Source organism: Pelmatolapia mariae, linkage group LG9, assembly GCF_036321145.2.
Source record: "Pelmatolapia mariae isolate MD_Pm_ZW linkage group LG9, Pm_UMD_F_2, whole genome shotgun sequence".
NCBI lineage: Eukaryota > Metazoa > Chordata > Actinopteri > Cichliformes > Cichlidae > Pelmatolapia > Pelmatolapia mariae.
Window position 1 is genome coordinate 26661295 of NC_086235.1, and position 17062 is coordinate 26678356.

At 46.3% G+C, this 17062-nt stretch overlaps 12 non-coding genes across 12 annotated transcripts; all 12 read left to right on the forward strand.

Moving 5' to 3' along the window:
* Positions 1-1016: 1016 nt before the first annotated feature.
* On the forward strand, positions 1017-1088 carry trnag-ucc (transfer RNA glycine (anticodon UCC)). The gene has a single exon. It is a non-coding gene; the product is annotated as a tRNA-Gly (tRNA).
* Positions 1089-3119: 2031 nt separating this feature from the next.
* Positions 3120-3191, forward strand: trnag-ucc (transfer RNA glycine (anticodon UCC)). Its single transcript has one exon. It is a non-coding gene; the product is annotated as a tRNA-Gly (tRNA).
* Positions 3192-3766: 575 nt separating this feature from the next.
* Positions 3767-3848, forward strand: trnas-aga (transfer RNA serine (anticodon AGA)). The gene has a single exon. It is a non-coding gene; the product is annotated as a tRNA-Ser (tRNA).
* A 1365-nt stretch (positions 3849-5213) lies between these two features.
* trnag-ucc (transfer RNA glycine (anticodon UCC)) lies at positions 5214-5285 on the forward strand. Its single transcript has one exon. It is a non-coding gene; the product is annotated as a tRNA-Gly (tRNA).
* Positions 5286-7316: 2031 nt separating this feature from the next.
* trnag-ucc (transfer RNA glycine (anticodon UCC)) lies at positions 7317-7388 on the forward strand. The gene has a single exon. It is a non-coding gene; the product is annotated as a tRNA-Gly (tRNA).
* A 575-nt stretch (positions 7389-7963) lies between these two features.
* On the forward strand, positions 7964-8045 carry trnas-aga (transfer RNA serine (anticodon AGA)). The gene has a single exon. It is a non-coding gene; the product is annotated as a tRNA-Ser (tRNA).
* A 1371-nt stretch (positions 8046-9416) lies between these two features.
* trnag-ucc (transfer RNA glycine (anticodon UCC)) lies at positions 9417-9488 on the forward strand. The gene has a single exon. It is a non-coding gene; the product is annotated as a tRNA-Gly (tRNA).
* Positions 9489-10063: 575 nt separating this feature from the next.
* trnas-aga (transfer RNA serine (anticodon AGA)) lies at positions 10064-10145 on the forward strand. Its single transcript has one exon. It is a non-coding gene; the product is annotated as a tRNA-Ser (tRNA).
* Positions 10146-11526: 1381 nt separating this feature from the next.
* Positions 11527-11598, forward strand: trnag-ucc (transfer RNA glycine (anticodon UCC)). The gene has a single exon. It is a non-coding gene; the product is annotated as a tRNA-Gly (tRNA).
* Positions 11599-12173: 575 nt separating this feature from the next.
* On the forward strand, positions 12174-12255 carry trnas-aga (transfer RNA serine (anticodon AGA)). The gene has a single exon. It is a non-coding gene; the product is annotated as a tRNA-Ser (tRNA).
* A 1352-nt stretch (positions 12256-13607) lies between these two features.
* On the forward strand, positions 13608-13679 carry trnag-ucc (transfer RNA glycine (anticodon UCC)). Its single transcript has one exon. It is a non-coding gene; the product is annotated as a tRNA-Gly (tRNA).
* A 2769-nt stretch (positions 13680-16448) lies between these two features.
* Positions 16449-16520, forward strand: trnag-ucc (transfer RNA glycine (anticodon UCC)). The gene has a single exon. It is a non-coding gene; the product is annotated as a tRNA-Gly (tRNA).
* The last annotated feature ends 542 nt before the right edge of the window (positions 16521-17062 follow it).

Genomic DNA, 17062 nt, shown 5'->3' on the forward strand with positions numbered 1-17062 from the left:
AACAGCAGAAGTAGCTTCAAACATCAAACATTTCTGCATGAAAAGCACAAACAGTGGACACATTTCATTGTCTGGAACACTGCTTTTCACTTCAGCTCTTTGTATGTAATAACTTTGCTCTTCTCCACAGCTGGCTGACAGACACGCAAAAGCGCAAGCAAGAGTGGCCACAGACCCACTATGCCGGCCTTTGTACACTCTCTCCATCTAATGATAGAGAGGAAGGATGCATTCACTACTTCTAGCCTCCACTATTCAAATTCAGTATTTTCACAGTGTCCTAAAAGCTTCCTGAAAAGTCTTTACACTACTTCCAAAACGCTGCATCCAGAGTACAGTCAGGGACTGGAAGGAGAGAGTATATTTCCCCCATATGGACTTCTCTCTTCATTGGCTCCCTATTAAATCCCAAATAAAAATCCAAATACTTGCCCTCACACACAAGGTCTTGAATAATCACGACCACTTTTGTCTACAAGATCTCACAGTGCCATATCATCCCAACAGACTGCTGGTTTCTGAGGGGATTTAAAAGTACAATGGAAGGAAGAGCCATCACTTTTCAGGCCCCTCTCTGTGGAACCAGCTCCCACTTTGTATTCGAGACACAGACACTTGTTCTCATTTTTTAATTAAGCGTAAAACCTTTTTGCCAAAGTCCAATAACTTGAAAGAGGAGCCAAAGACGTCCTCGTCCCAGATTCGTCCCAAGACAGATTCACACCTATTCGCACCTAGTCTGGTGTGACCTGAAGAACTCGTGTGACCATTGCCACTCTCAAGGTGCTAACAATCACGCAAGAGGTTAAATGCGTGAGAGGCCACACTTGAGTAGCAAAGAAGCTTTGCTGATGAGATTAAATGTGCAGTTGCATGAAAGCACTAGTCTTTTTAGTGATCTACCTTTTGACCAGTTTAGAACCTGACAAGCGTGTAATCACAATGCCCACCTTGTTAATTGTCCTGAAAAGCTGTATAAACCGGACAATGAATCAGTAATGTTGCAGTCTTTCACAGCGATGGTGGTACAGTGGCGAGCATAGCTGCCTTCCAAGCAGTTGACCCGGGTTCGATTCCCGGCCATCGCAGTGCCCACTAGCAGTGCTGTTCAAGCATGTGGGCTGCGTGCTCTTTTACACTAAAAACGTTCTCCGCTCGTTCTGCAAATGCTTACAATGTCAAGCCAGGTGCATTCTTCATCAGCCTCGCTGCTACCGTTTGCTGTGGAAAACCACTGTTCACACAGGCTTTGAGTTCTCATCACTTCATACCTATACCTTCTTACATGAAACTGGGATTGGACACGCTACTTCTTCATAAAGACAGCCAGTCCCACTTTAAACGTTGTGCTGAATGTTTGGAATGAAGATAACATTTTACTAACCATGTACTCATCAGCTCTTTGCGGTGGCAAAATCATCAGCTGTGTGTGTTACTGTTCATGCAAACAAGCAAGCTAATGTCAGCCAGCTAGCTTCAACCGCAGCTGTGCTGCACCGATCTGACGCAACTGCAAAACCACAAGCTTTCGCACCAAAGCCATGCAGCTACCGCATTTACAATCCAGCGTGGCCGTTGTTGTGCACATCCTACTTGAAAGACGTGTGGCGTAGGACTTGGAAGACGTATGTCTTTCAAGTATGTAGTTCGACAGCCAAATATGGTTGTTGTGGCCGAGCGGTCAAGGCGATGGATTAGAAATCCATTGGGGTCTCCCCGCACAGGTTCGAATCCTGTCGACAACGGTCAGCTGTTTTGCGGCAGTCCAGACGTTGATTTGAGAAGAAGCCACGGCATGGAGATCACCTGAGATGGTGCCAGGAGAAAGAGCCAGGCCTTTGCTTGTGAAAATAGAGCACGCAGAAGCAATGGACCCAGCTATGTCCTGACAAAATTAGGCACATATTCAGTAAACGTGGCATCCTTCAATCGGTCTATTAGCCACCCCAGACGTGCCCCTGTGTAGTCGTCCAGGATCCTGTCTGAGTACCGCCGCCGCAAGCCGATGACTGATGCGTCTGGCAAATGCTGATTGCTTTGCAAGAGGACTGGGATTGGAGGGACAGCGGATTTCACCGGGAATGGGACAACAGCAGAAATAGCTTCAAACATCAAACATTTCTGCATGAAAAGCACAAACAGTGGACACATTTCATTGTCTGGAACACTGCTTTTCACTTCAGCTCTTTGTATGTAATAACTTTGCTCTTCTCCACAGCTGACTGACAGACACGCAAAAGCGCAAGCAAGAGTGGCCACAGACCCACTATGCCGGCCTTTGTACACTCTCTCCATCTAATGATAGAGAGGAAGGATGCATTCACTACTTCTAGCCTCCACTATTCAAATTCAGTATTTTCACAGTGTCCTAAAAGCTTCCTGAAAAGTCTTTACACTACTTCCAAAACGCTGCATCCAGAGTACAGTCAGGGACTGGAAGGAGAGAGTATATTTCCCCCATATGGACTTCTCTCTTCATTGGCTCCCTATTAAATCCCAAATAAAAATCCAAATACTTGCCCTCACACACAAGGTCTTGAATAATCACGCCACTTTTGTCTACAAGATCTCACAGTGCCATATCATCCCAACAGACTGCTTTGCTCTCAGACTGCTGGTTTCTGAGGGGATTTAAAAGTACAATGGAAGGAAGAGCCATCACTTTTCAGGCCCCTCTCTGTGGAACCAGCTCCCACTTTGTATTCGAGACACAGACACTTGTTCTCATTTTTTAATTAAGCGTAAAACCTTTTTGCCAAAGTCCAATAACTTGAAAGAGGAGCCAAAGACGTCCTCGTCCCAGATTCGTCCCAAGACAGATTCACACCTATTCGCACCTAGTCTGGTGTGACCTGAAGAACTCGTGTGACCATTGCCACTCTCAAGGTGCTAACAATCACGCAAGAGGTTAAATGCGTGAGAGGCCACACTTGAGTAGCAAAGAAGCTTTGCTGATGAGATTAAATGTGCAGTTGCATGAAAGCACTAGTCTTTTTAGTGATCTACCTTTTGACCAGTTTAGAACCTGACAAGCGTGTAATCACAATGCCCACCTTGTTAATTGTCCTGAAAAGCTGTATAAACCGGACAATGAATCAGTAACGTTGCAGTCTTTCACAGCGATGGTGGTATAGTGGCGAGCATAGCTGCCTTCCAAGCAGTTGACCCGGGTTCCATTCCCGGCCATCGCAGTTCCCACTAGCAGTGCTGTTCAAGCATGTGGGCTGGGTGCTCTTTTACACTAAAAACGTTCTCCGCTCTTTCTGCAAATGCTTACAATGTCAAGCCAGGTGCATTCTTCATCGGCCTCGCTGCTACCGTTTGCTGTGGAAAACCACTGTTCACACAGGCTTTGAGTTCTCATCACTTCATACCTATACCTTCTTACATGAAACTGGGATTGGACACGTTACTTCTTCATAAAGACAGCCAGTCCCACTTTAAACGTTGTGCTGAATGTTTGGAATGAAGATAACATTTTACTAACCATGTACTCATCAGCTCTTTGCGGTGGCAAAATCATCAGCTGTGTGTGTTACTGTTCATGCAAACAAGCAAGCCAATGTCAGCCAGCTAGCTTCAACCGCAGCTGTGCTGCACCGATCTGACGCAACTGCAAAACCACAAGCTTTCGCACCAAAGCCATGCAGCTACCGCATTTACAATCCAGCGTGGCCGTTGTTGTGCACATCCTACTTGAAAGACGTGTGGCGTAGGACTTGGAAGACGTATGTCTTTCAAGTATGTAGTTCGACAGCCAAATGTGGTTGTTGTGGCCGAGCGGTCAAGGCGATGGACTAGAAATCCATTGGGGTCTCCCCGCACAGGTTCGAATCCTGTCGACAACGGTCAGCTGTTTTGCGGCAGTCCAGACGTTGATTTGAGAAGAAGCCACGGCATGGAGATCACCTGAGATGGTGCCAGGAGAAAGAGCCAGGCCTTTGCTTGTGAAAATAGAGCACGCAGAAGCAATGGACCCAGCTATGTCCTTACAAAATTAGGCACATATTCAGTAAACGTGGCATCCTTCAATCGGTCTATTAGCCACCCCAGACGTGCCCCTGTGTAGTCGTCCAGGATCCTGTCTGAGTACCGCCGCCGCAAGCCGATGACTGATGCGTCTGGCAAATGCTGATTGCTTTGCAAGAGGACTGGGATTGGGATTGGAGGGACAGCGGATTTCACCGGGAATGGGACAACAGCAGAAGTAGCTTCAAACATCAAACATTTCTGCATGAAAAGCACAAACAGTGGACACATTTCATTGTCTGGAACACTGCTTTTCACTTCAGCTCTTTGTATGTAATAACTTTGCTCTTCTCCACAGCTGGCTGACAGACACGCAAAAGCGCAAGCAAGAGTGGCCACAGACCCACTATGCCGGCCTTTGTACACTCTCTCCATCTAATGATAGAGAGGAAGGATGCATTCACTACTTCTAGCCTCCACTATTCAAATTCAGTATTTTCACAGTGTCCTAAAAGCTTCCTGAAAAGTCTTTACACTACTTCCAAAACGCTGCATCCAGAGTACAGTCAGGGACTGGAAGGAGAGAGTATATTTCCCCCATATGGACTTCTCTCTTCATTGGCTCCCTATTAAATCCCAAATAAAAATCCAAATACTTGCCCTCACACACAAGGTCTTGAATAATCACGACCACTTTTGTCTACAAGATCTCACAGTGCCATATCATCCCAACAGACTGCTGGTTTCTGAGGGGATTTAAAAGTACAATGGAAGGAAGAGCCATCACTTTTCAGGCCCCTCTCTGTGGAACCAGCTCCCACTTTGTATTCGAGACACAGACACTTGTTCTCATTTTTTAATTAAGCGTAAAACCTTTTTGCCAAAGTCCAATAACTTGAAAGAGGAGCCAAAGACGTCCTCGTCCCAGATTCGTCCCAAGACAGATTCACACCTATTCGCACCTAGTCTGGTGTGACCTGAAGAACTCGTGTGACCATTGCCACTCTCAAGGTGCTAACAATCACGCAAGAGGTTAAATGCGTGAGAGGCCACACTTGAGTAGCAAAGAAGCTTTGCTGATGAGATTAAATGTGCAGTTGCATGAAAGCACTAGTCTTTTTAGTGATCTACCTTTTGACCAGTTTAGAACCTGACAAGCGTGTAATCACAATGCCCACCTTGTTAATTGTCCTGAAAAGCTGTATAAACCGGACAATGAATCAGTAATGTTGCAGTCTTTCACAGCGATGGTGGTACAGTGGCGAGCATAGCTGCCTTCCAAGCAGTTGACCCGGGTTCGATTCCCGGCCATCGCAGTGCCCACTAGCAGTGCTGTTCAAGCATGTGGGCTGCGTACTCTTTTACACTAAAAACGTTCTCCGCTCGTTCTGCAAATGCTTACAATGTCAAGCCAGGTGCATTCTTCATCAGCCTCGCTGCTACCGTTTGCTGTGGAAAACCACTGTTCACACAGGCTTTGAGTTCTCATCACTTCATACCTATACCTTCTTACATGAAACTGGGATTGGACACGCTACTTCTTCATAAAGACAGCCAGTCCCACTTTAAACGTTGTGCTGAATGTTTGGAATGAAGATAACATTTTACTAACCATGTACTGATCAGCTCTTTGCGGTGGCAAAATCATCAGCTGTGTGTGTTACTGTTCATGCAAACAAGCAAGCTAATGTCAGCCAGCTAGCTTCAACCGCAGCTGTGCTGCACCGATCTGACGCAACTGCAAAACCACAAGCTTTCGCACCAAAGCCATGCAGCTACCGCATTTACAATCCAGCGTGGCCGTTGTTGTGCACATCCTACTTGAAAGACGTGTGGCGTAGGACTTGGAAGACGTATGTCTTTCAAGTATGTAGTTCGACAGCCAAATATGGTTGTTGTGGCCGAGCGGTCAAGGCGATGGATTAGAAATCCATTGGGGTCTCCCCGCACAGGTTCGAATCCTGTCGACAACGGTCAGCTGTTTTGCGGCAGTCCAGACGTTGATTTGAGAAGAAGCCACGGCATGGAGATCACCTGAGATGGTGCCAGGAGAAAGAGCCAGGCCTTTGCTTGTGAAAATAGAGCACGCAGAAGCAATGGACCCAGCTATGTCCTGACAAAATTAGGCACATATTCAGTAAACGTGGCATCCTTCAATCGGTCTATTAGCCACCCCAGACGTGCCCCTGTGTAGTCGTCCAGGATCCTGTCTGAGTACCGCCGCCGCAAGCCGATGACTGATGCGTCTGGCAAATGCTGATTGCTTTGCAAGAGGACTGGGATTGGAGGGACAGCGGATTTCACCGGGAATGGGACAACAGCAGAAATAGCTTCAAACATCAAACATTTCTGCATGAAAAGCACAAACAGTGGACACATTTCATTGTCTGGAACACTGCTTTTCACTTCAGCTCTTTGTATGTAATAACTTTGCTCTTCTCCACAGCCGGCTGACAGACACGCAAAAGCGCAAGCAAGAGTGGCCACAAACCCACTATGCCGGCCTTTGTACACTCTCTCCATCTAATGATAGAGAGGAAGGATGCATTCACTACTTCTAGCCTCCACTATTCAAATTCAGTATTTTCACAGTGTCCTAAAAGCTTCCTGAAAAGTCTTTACACTACTTCCAAAACGCTGCATCCAGAGTACAGTCAGGGACTGGAAGGAGAGAGTATATTTCCCCCATATGGACTTCTCTCTTCATTGGCTCCCTATTAAATCCCAAATAAAAATCCAAATACTTGCCCTCACACACAAGGTCTTGAATAATCACGCCACTTTTGTCTACAAGATCTCACAGTGCCATATCATCCCAACAGACTGCTTTGCTCTCAGACTGCTGGTTTCTGAGGGGATTTAAAAGTACAATGGAAGGAAGAGCCATCACTTTTCAGGCCCCTCTCTGTGGAACCAGCTCCCACTTTGTATTCGAGACACAGACACTTGTTCTCATTTTTTAATTAAGCGTAAAACCTTTTTGCCAAAGTCCAATAACTTGAAAGAGGAGCCAAAGACGTCCTCGTCCCAGATTCGTCCCAAGACAGATTCACACCTATTCGCACCTAGTCTGGTGTGACCTGAAGAACTCGTGTGACCATTGCCACTCTCAAGGTGCTAACAATCACGCAAGAGGTTAAATGCGTGAGAGGCCACACTTGAGTAGCAAAGAAGCTTTGCTGATGAGATTAAATGTGCAGTTGCATGAAAGCACTAGTCTTTTTAGTGATCTACCTTTTGACCAGTTTAGAACCTGACAAGCGTGTAATCACAATGCCCACCTTGTTAATTGTCCTGAAAAGCTGTATAAACCGGACAATGAATCAGTAACGTTGCAGTCTTTCACAGCGATGGTGGTATAGTGGCGAGCATAGCTGCCTTCCAAGCAGTTGACCCGGGTTCGATTCCCAGCCATCGCAGTGCCCACTAGCAGTGCTGTTCAAGCATGTGGGCTGGGTACTCTTTTACACTAAAAACGTTATCCGCTCGTTCTGCAAATGCTTACAATGTCAAGCCAGGTGCATTCTTCATCGGCCTCGCTGCTACCGTTTGCTGTGGAAAACCACTGTTCACACAGGCTTTGAGTTCTCATCACTTCATACCTATACCTTCTTATATGAAACTGGTATTGGACACGTTACTTCTTCATAAAGACAGCCAGTCCCACTTTAAACGTTGTGCTGAATGTTTGGAATGAAGATAACATTTTACTAACCATGTACTGATCAGCTCTTTGCGGTGGCAAAATCATCAGCTGTGTGTGTTACTGTTCATGCAAACAAGCAAGCCAATGTCAGCCAGCTAGCTTCAACCGCAGCTGTGCTGCACCGATCTGACGCAACTGCAAAACCACAAGCTTTCGCACCAAAGCCATGCAGCTACCGCATTTACAATCCAGCGTGGCCGTTGTTGTGCACATCCTACTTGAAAGACGTGTGGCGTAGGACTTGGAAGACGTATGTCTTTCAAGTATGTAGTTCGACAGCCAAATGTGGTTGTTGTGGCCGAGCGGTCAAGGCGATGGACTAGAAATCCATTGGGGTCTCCCCGCACAGGTTCGAATCCTGTCGACAACGGTCAGCTGTTTTGCGGCAGTCCAGACGTTGATTTGAGAAGAAGCCACGGCATGGAGATCACCTGAGATGGTGCCAGGAGAAAGAGCCAGGCCTTTGCTTGTGAAAATAGAGCACGCAGAAGCAATGGACCCAGCTATGTCCTGACAAAATTAGGCACATATTCAGTAAACGTGGCATCCTTCAATCGGTCTATTAGCCACCCCAGACGTGCCCCTGTGTAGTCGTCCAGGATCCTGTCTGAGTACCGCCGCCGCAAGCCGATGACTGATGCGTCTGGCAAATGCTGATTGCTTTGCAAGAGGACTGGGATTGGGATTGGGATTGGAGGGACAGCGGATTTCACCGGGAATGGGACAACAGCAGAAGTAGCTTCAAACATCAAACATTTCTGCATGAAAAGCACAAACAGTGGACACATTTCATTGTCTGGAACACTGCTTTTCACTTCAGCTCTTTGTATGTAATAACTTTGCTCTTCTCCACAGCTGGCTGACAGACACGCAAAAGCGCAAGCAAGAGTGGCCACAGACCCACTATGCCGGCCTTTGTACACTCTCTCCATCTAATGATAGAGAGGAAGGATGCATTCACTACTTCTAGCCTCCACTATTCAAATTCAGTATTTTCACAGTGTCCTAAAAGCTTCCTGAAAAGTCTTTACACTACTTCCAAAACGCTGCATCCAGAGTACAGTCAGGGACTGGAAGGAGAGAGTATATTTCCCCCATATGGACTTCTCTCTTCATTGGCTCCCTATTAAATCCCAAATAAAAATCCAAATACTTGCCCTCACACACAAGGTCTTGAATAATCACGACCACTTTTGTCTACAAGATCTCACAGTGCCATATCATCCCAACAGACTGCTGGTTTCTGAGGGGATTTAAAAGTACAATGGAAGGAAGAGCCATCACTTTTCAGGCCCCTCTCTGTGGAACCAGCTCCCACTTTGTATTCGAGACACAGACACTTGTTCTCATTTTTTAATTAAGCGTAAAACCTTTTTGCCAAAGTCCAATAACTTGAAAGAGGAGCCAAAGACGTCCTCGTCCCAGATTCGTCCCAAGACAGATTCACACCTATTCGCACCTAGTCTGGTGTGACCTGAAGAACTCGTGTGACCATTGCCACTCTCAAGGTGCTAACAATCACGCAAGAGGTTAAATGCGTGAGAGGCCACACTTGAGTAGCAAAGAAGCTTTGCTGATGAGATTAAATGTGCAGTTGCATGAAAGCACTAGTCTTTTTAGTGATCTACCTTTTGACCAGTTTAGAACCTGACAAGCGTGTAATCACAATGCCCACCTTGTTAATTGTCCTGAAAAGCTGTATAAACTGGACAATGAATCAGTAACGTTGCAGTCTTTCACAGCGATGGTGGTATAGTGGCGAGCATAGCTGCCTTCCAAGCAGTTGACCCGGGTTCCATTCCCGGCCATCGCAGTTCCCCCTAGCAGTGCTGTTCAAGCATGTGGGCTGCGTACTCTTTTACACTAAAAACGTTCTCCGCTCTTTCTGCAAATGCTTACAATGTCAAGCCAGGTGCATTCTTCATCGGCCTCGCTGCTACCGTTTGCTGTGGAAAACCACTGTTCACACAGGCTTTGAGTTCTCATCACTTCATACCTATACCTTCTTACATAAAACTGGGATTGGACACGTTACTTCTTCATAAAGACAGCCAGTCCCACTTTAAACGTTGTGCTGAATGTTTGGAATGAAGATAACATTTTACTAACCATGTACTCATCAGCTCTTTGCGGTGGCAAAATCATCAGCTGTGTGTGTTACTGTTCATGCAAACAAGCAAGCCAATGTCAGCCAGCTAGCTTCAACCGCAGCTGTGCTGCACCGATCTGACGCAACTGCAAAACCACAAGCTTTCGCACCAAAGCCATGCAGCTACCGCATTTACAATCCAGCGTGGCCGTTGTTGTGCACATCCTACTTGAAAGACGTGTGGCGTAGGACTTGGAAGACGTATGTCTTTCAAGTATGTAGTTCGACAGCCAAATGTGGTTGTTGTGGCCGAGCGGTCAAGGCGATGGACTAGAAATCCATTGGGGTCTCCCCGCACAGGTTCGAATCCTGTCGACAACGGTCAGCTGTTTTGCGGCAGTCCAGACGTTGATTTGAGAAGAAGCCACGGCATGGAGATCACCTGAGATGGTGCCAGGAGAAAGAGCCAGGCCTTTGCTTGTGAAAATAGAGCACGCAGAAGCAATGGACCCAGCTATGTCCTGACAAAATTAGGCACATATTCAGTAAACGTGGCATCCTTCAATCGGTCTCTTAGCCACCCCAGACGTGCCCCTGTGTAGTCGTCCAGGATCCTGTCTGAGTACCGCCGCCGCAAGCCGATGACTGATGCGTCTGGCAAATGCTGATTGCTTTGCAAGAGGACTGGGATTGGGATTGGAGGGACAGCGGATTTCACCGGGAATGGGACAACAGCAGAAGTAGCTTCAAACATCAAACATTTCTGCATGAAAAGCACAAACAGTGGACACATTTCATTGTCTGGAACACTGCTTTTCACTTCAGCTCTTTGTATGTAATAACTTTGCTCTTCTCCACAGCTGGCTGACAGACACGCAAAAGCGCAAGCAAGAGTGGCCACAGACCCACTATGCCAGCCTTTGTACACTCTCTCCATCTAATGATAGAGAGGAAGGATGCATTCACTACTTCTAGCCTCCACTATTCAAATTCAGTATTTTCACAGTGTCCTAAAAGCTTCCTGAAAAGTCTTTACACTACTTCCAAAACGCTGCATCCAGAGTACAGTCAGGGACTGGAAGGAGAGAGTATATTTCCCCCATATGGACTTCTCTCTTCATTGGCTCCCTATTAAATCCCAAATAAAAATCCAAATACTTGCCCTCACACACAAGGTCTTGAATAATCACGACCACTTTTGTTTACAAGATCTCACAGTGCCATATCATCCCAACAGACTGCTTTGCTCTCAGACTGCTGGTTTCTGAGGGGATTTAAAAGTACAATGGAAGGAAGAGCCATCACTTTTCAGGCCCCTCTCTGTGGAACCAGCTCCCACTTTGTATTCGAGACACAGACACTTGTTCTCATTTTTTAATTAAGCGTAAAACCTTTTTGCCAAAGTCCAATAACTTGAAAGAGGAGCCAAAGACGTCCTCGTCCCAGATTCGTCCCAAGACAGATTCACACCTATTCGCACCTAGTCTGGTGTGACCTGAAGAACTCGTGTGACCATTGCCACTCTCAAGGTGCTAACAATCACGCAAGAGGTTAAATGCGTGAGAGGCCACACTTGAGTAGCAAAGAAGCTTTGCTGATGAGATTAAATGTGCAGTTGCATGAAAGCACTAGTCTTTTTAGTGATCTACCTTTTGACCAGTTTAGAACCTGACAAGCGTGTAATCACAATGCCCACCTTGTTAATTGTCCTGAAAAGCTGTATAAACTGGACAATGAATCAGTAATGTTGCAGTCTTTCACAGCGATGGTGGTATAGTGGCGAGCATAGCTGCCTTCCAAGCAGTTGACCCGGGTTCCATTCCCGGCCATCGCAGTTCCCACTAGCAGTGCTGTTCAAGCATGTGGGCTGCGTACTCTTTTACACTAAAAACGTTCTCCGCTCCTTCTGCAAATGCTTACAATGTCAAGCCAGGTGCATTCTTCATCGGCCTCGCTGCTACCGTTTGCTGTGGAAAACCACTGTTCACACAGGCTTTGAGTTCTCATCACTTCATACCTATACCTTCTTACATGAAACTGGGATTGGACACGTTACTTCTTCATAAAGACAGCCAGTCCCACTTTAAACGTTGTGCTGAATGTTTGGAATGAAGATAACATTTTACTAACCATGTACTCATCAGCTCTTTGCGGTGGCAAAATCATCAGCTGTGTGTGTTACTGTTCATGCAAACAAGCAAGCCAATGTCAGCCAGCTAGCTTCAACCGCAGCTGTGCTGCACCGATCTGACGCAACTGCAAAACCACAAGCTTTCGCACCAAAGCCATGCAGCTACCGCATTTACAATCCAGCGTGGCCGTTGTTGTGCACATCCTACTTGAAAGACGTGTGGCGTAGGACTTGGAAGACGTATGTCTTTCAAGTATGTAGTTCGACAGCCAAATGTGGTTGTTGTGGCCGAGCGGTCAAGGCGATGGACTAGAAATCCATTGGGGTCTCCCCGCACAGGTTCGAATCCTGTCGACAACGGTCAGCTGTTTTGCGACAGTCCAGACGTTGATTTGAGAAGAAGCCACGGCATGGAGATCACCTGAGATGGTGCCAGGAGAAAGAGCCAGGCCTTTGCTTGTGAAAATAGAGCACGCAGAAGCAATGGACCCAGCTATGTCCTGACAAAATTAGGCACATATTCAGTAAACGTGGCATCCTTCAATCGGTCTATTAGCCACCCCAGACGTGCCCCTGTGTAGTCGTCCAGGATCCTGTCTGAGTACCGCCGCCGCAAGCCGATGACTGATGCGTCTGGCAAATGCTGATTGCTTTGCAAGGGGATTGGGATTGGAGGGACAGCGGATTTCACCGGGAATGGGACAACAGCAGAAGTAGCTTCAAACATTTCTGCATGAAAAGCACAAACAGTGGACACATTTCATTGTCTGGAACACTGCTTTTCACTTCAGCTCTTTGTATGTAATAACTTTGCTCTTCTCCACAGCTGGCTGACAGACACGCAAAAGCGCAAGCAAGAGTGGCCACAGACCCACTATGCCGGCCTTTGTACACTCTCTCCATCTAATGATAGAGAGGAAGGATGCATTCACTACTTCTAGCCTCCACTATTCAAATTCAGTATTTTCACAGTGTCCTAAAAGCTTCCTGAAAAGTCTTTACACTACTTCCAAAACGCTGCATCCAGAGTACAGTCAGGGACTGGAAGGAGAGAGTATATTTCCCCCATATGGACTTCTCTCTTCATTGGCTCCCTATTAAATCCCAAATAAAAATCCAAATACTTGCCCTCACACACAAGGTCTTGAATAATCACGACCACTTTTGTCTACAAGATCTCACAGTGCCATATCATCCCAACAGACTGCTGGTTTCTGAGGGGATTTAAAAGTACAATGGAAGGAAGAGCCATCACTTTTCAGGCCCCTCTCTGTGGAACCAGCTCCCACTTTGTATTCGAGACACAGACACTTGTTCTCATTTTTTAATTAAGCGTAAAACCTTTTTGCCAAAGTCCAATAACTTGAAAGAGGAGCCAAAGACGTCCTCGTCCCAGATTCGTCCCAAGACAGATTCACACCTATTCGCACCTAGTCTGGTGTGACCTGAAGAACTCGTGTGACCATTGCCACTCTCAAGGTGCTAACAATCACGCAAGAGGTTAAATGCGTGAGAGGCCACACTTGAGTAGCAAAGAAGCTTTGCTGATGAGATTAAATGTGCAGTTGCATGAAAGCACTAGTCTTTTTAGTGATCTACCTTTTGACCAGTTTAGAACCTGACAAGCGTGTAATCATAATGCCCACCTTGTTAATTGTCCTGAAAAGCTGTATAAACCGGACAATGAATCAGTAATGTTGCAGTTTTTCACAGCGATGGTGGTATAGTGGCGAGCATAGCTGCCTTCCAAGCAGTTGACCCGGGTTCGATTCCCGGCCATCGCAGTTCCCACTCGCAGTGCTGTTCAAGCATGTGGGCTGCGTGCTCTTTTACACTAAAAACGTTCTCCGCTCTTTCTGCAAATGCTTACAATGTCAAGCCAGGTGCATTCTTCATCGGCCTCGCTGCTACCGTTTGCTGTGGAAAACCACTGTTCACACAGGCTTTGAGTTCTCATCACTTCATACCTATACCTTCTTACATGAAACTGGGATTGGACACGTTACTTCTTCATAAAGACAGCCAGTCCCACTTTAAACGTTGTGCTGAATGTTTGGAATGAAGATAACATTTTACTAACCATGTACTGATCAGCTCTTTGCGGTGGCAAAATCATCAGCTGTGTGTGTTACTGTTCATGCAAACAAGCAAGCTAATGTCAGCCAGCTAGCTTCAACCGCAGCTGTGCTGCACCGATCTGACGCAACTGCAAAACCACAAGCTTTCGCACCAAAGCCATGCAGCTACCGCATTTACAATCCAGCGTGGCCGTTGTTGTGCACATCCTACTTGAAAGACGTGTGGCGTAGGACTTGGAAGACGTATGTCTTTCAAGTGTGTAGTTCGACAGCCAAATGTGGTTGTTGTGGCCGAGCCGTCAAGGCGATGGACTAGAACTCCATTGGGGTCTCCCCGCACAGGTTCGAATCCTGTCGACAACGGTCAGCTGTTTTGCGGCAGTCCAGACGTTGATTTGAGAAGAAGCCACGGCATAGAGATCACCTGAGATGGTGCCAGGAGAAAGAGCCAGGCCTTTGCTTGTGAAAATAGAGCACGCAGAAGCAATGGACCCAGCTATGTCCTGACAAAATTAGGCACATATTCAGTAAACGTGGCATCCTTCAATCGGTCTATTAGGCTACGTTCACACTGCAGGCGAAAGCGCATCAAATCCGATTTTTTCGCCCCTATGCGACCCGTATCCGATCTTGGTATGACAGTGTGAACGGCACAAATCCGATATTTTCAAATCCGATCTGGGTCACTTTCGTATGTGGTACTGAATCCGATACGTATCCGATGTTTTAGAAAGCGACTGCTGTGTGAACGGTCAGGTCGCATTAAATCCGTCTTTTACGTCACTGACACAAGACAGACGCCAATTATCAGCGCCAGAGAAGCGCCCGATAGGACATCGCGAACGATTTCCTACCATCCGGTGAAACTGTTGGGAAGACAATGTTGTAGAAATGTGAACATTTTATTTTTACTGTATTTTCTGCAGATTCTGACAGAAATCTGCAACTATCCTTTGAAGCATCGCTCCTCTAAAACAGCAAAAAGGATCATTATTAGGTCATCTACATTATTATGTAAATAACAAAATAACTTAAAGCAAAAATCTGGAAACATAAAGTCCGAAGTCTTTATTTTAAGGGCCATCGGTCAAACAATATTGTTTGCTCTGGGTCTAAACAGAGCGAGTTGTGTGTGACATCTTCTTTTGCGCATGCGGGCCGCTTTGAGCGTTCACACTGGGGAGCGTTTGATGTCGCATTTTATGTGTAGTGTGAACAGGCAGACAAAAAAATCGGATTTGATCAAAACATCGGAATTGAGCATTAGGACCTGCAGTGTGAACGTAGCCTTAGCCACCCCAGACGTGTCCCTGTGTAGTCGTCCAGGATCCTGTCTGAGTACCGCCGCAAGCCGATGACTGATGCGTCTGGCAAATGCTGATTGCTTTGCAAGAGGACTGGGATTGGGATTGGAGGGACAGCGCATTTCACCGGGAATGGGACAACAGCAGAAATAGCTTCAAACATCAAACATTTCTGCATGAAAAGCACAAACAGTGGACACATTTCATTGTCTGGAACACTGCTTTTCACTTCAGCTCTTTGTATGTAATAACTTTGCTCTTCTCCACAGCTGGCTGACAGACACGCAAAAGCGCAAGCAAGAGTGGCCACAGACCCACTATGCCGGCCTTTGTACACTCTCTCCATCTAATGATAGAGAGGAAGGATGCATTCACTACTTCTAGCCTCCACTATTCAAATTCAGTATTTTCACAGTGTCCTAAAAGCTTCCTGAAAAGTCTTTACACTACTTCCAAAACGCTGCATCCAGAGTACAGTCAGGGACTGGAAGGAGAGAGTATATTTCCCCCATATGGACTTCTCTCTTCATTGGCTCCCTATTAAATCCCAAATAAAAATCCAAATACTTGCCCTCACACACAAGGTCTTGAATAATCACGACCACTTTTGTCTACAAGATCTCACAGTGCCATATCATCCCAACAGACTGCTTTGCTCTCAGACTGCTGGTTTCTGAGGGGATTTAAAAGTACAATGGAAGGAAGAGCCATCACTTTTCAGGCCCCTCTCTGTGGAACCAGCTCCCACTTTGTATTCGAGACACAGACACTTGTTCTCATTTTTTAATTAAGCGTAAAACCTTTTTGCCAAAGTCCAATAACTTGAAAGAGGAGCCAAAGACGTCCTCGTCCCAGATTCGTCCCAAGACAGATTCACACCTATTCGCACCTAGTCTGGTGTGACCTGAAGAACTCGTGTGACCATTGCCACTCTCAAGGTGCTAACAATCACGCAAGAGGTTAAATGTGTGAGAGGCCACACTTGAGTAGCAAAGAAGCTTTGCTGATGAGATTAAATGTGCAGTTGCATGAAAGCACTAGTCTTTTTAGTGATCTACCTTTTGACCAGTTTAGAACCTGACAAGCGTGTAATCATAATGCCCACCTTGTTAATTGTCCTGAAAAGCTGTATAAACCGGACAATGAATCAGTAATGTTGCAGTTTTTCACAGCGATGGTGGTATAGTGGCGAGCATAGCTGCCTTCCAAGCAGTTGACCCGGGTTCGATTCCCGGCCATCGCAGTTCCCACTCGCAGTGCTGTTCAAGCATGTGGGCTGCGTGCTGTTTTACACTAAAAACGTTCTCCGCTCTTTCTGCAAATGCTTACAGTGTCAAGCCAGGTGCATTCTTCATCGGCCTCGCTGCTACCGTTTGCTGTGGAAAACCACTGTTCACACAGGCTTTGAGTTCTCATCACTTCATACCTATACCTTCTTACATGAAACTGGGATTGGACACGTTACTTCTTCATAAAGACAGCCAGTCCCACTTTAAACGTTGTGCTGAATGTTTGGAATGAAGATAACATTTTACTAACCATGTACTCATCAGCTCTTTGCGGTGGCAAAGTCATCAGCTGTGTGTGTTACTGTTCATGCAAACAAGCAAGCTAATGTCAGCCAGCTAGCTTCAACCGCAGCTGTGCTGCACCGATCTGACGCAACTGCAAAACCACAAGCTTTCGCACCAAAGCCATGCAGCTACTGCATTTACAATCCAGCGTGGCCGTTGTTGTGCACATCCTACTTGAAAGACGTATGACGTAGGACTTGGAAGATGTTTG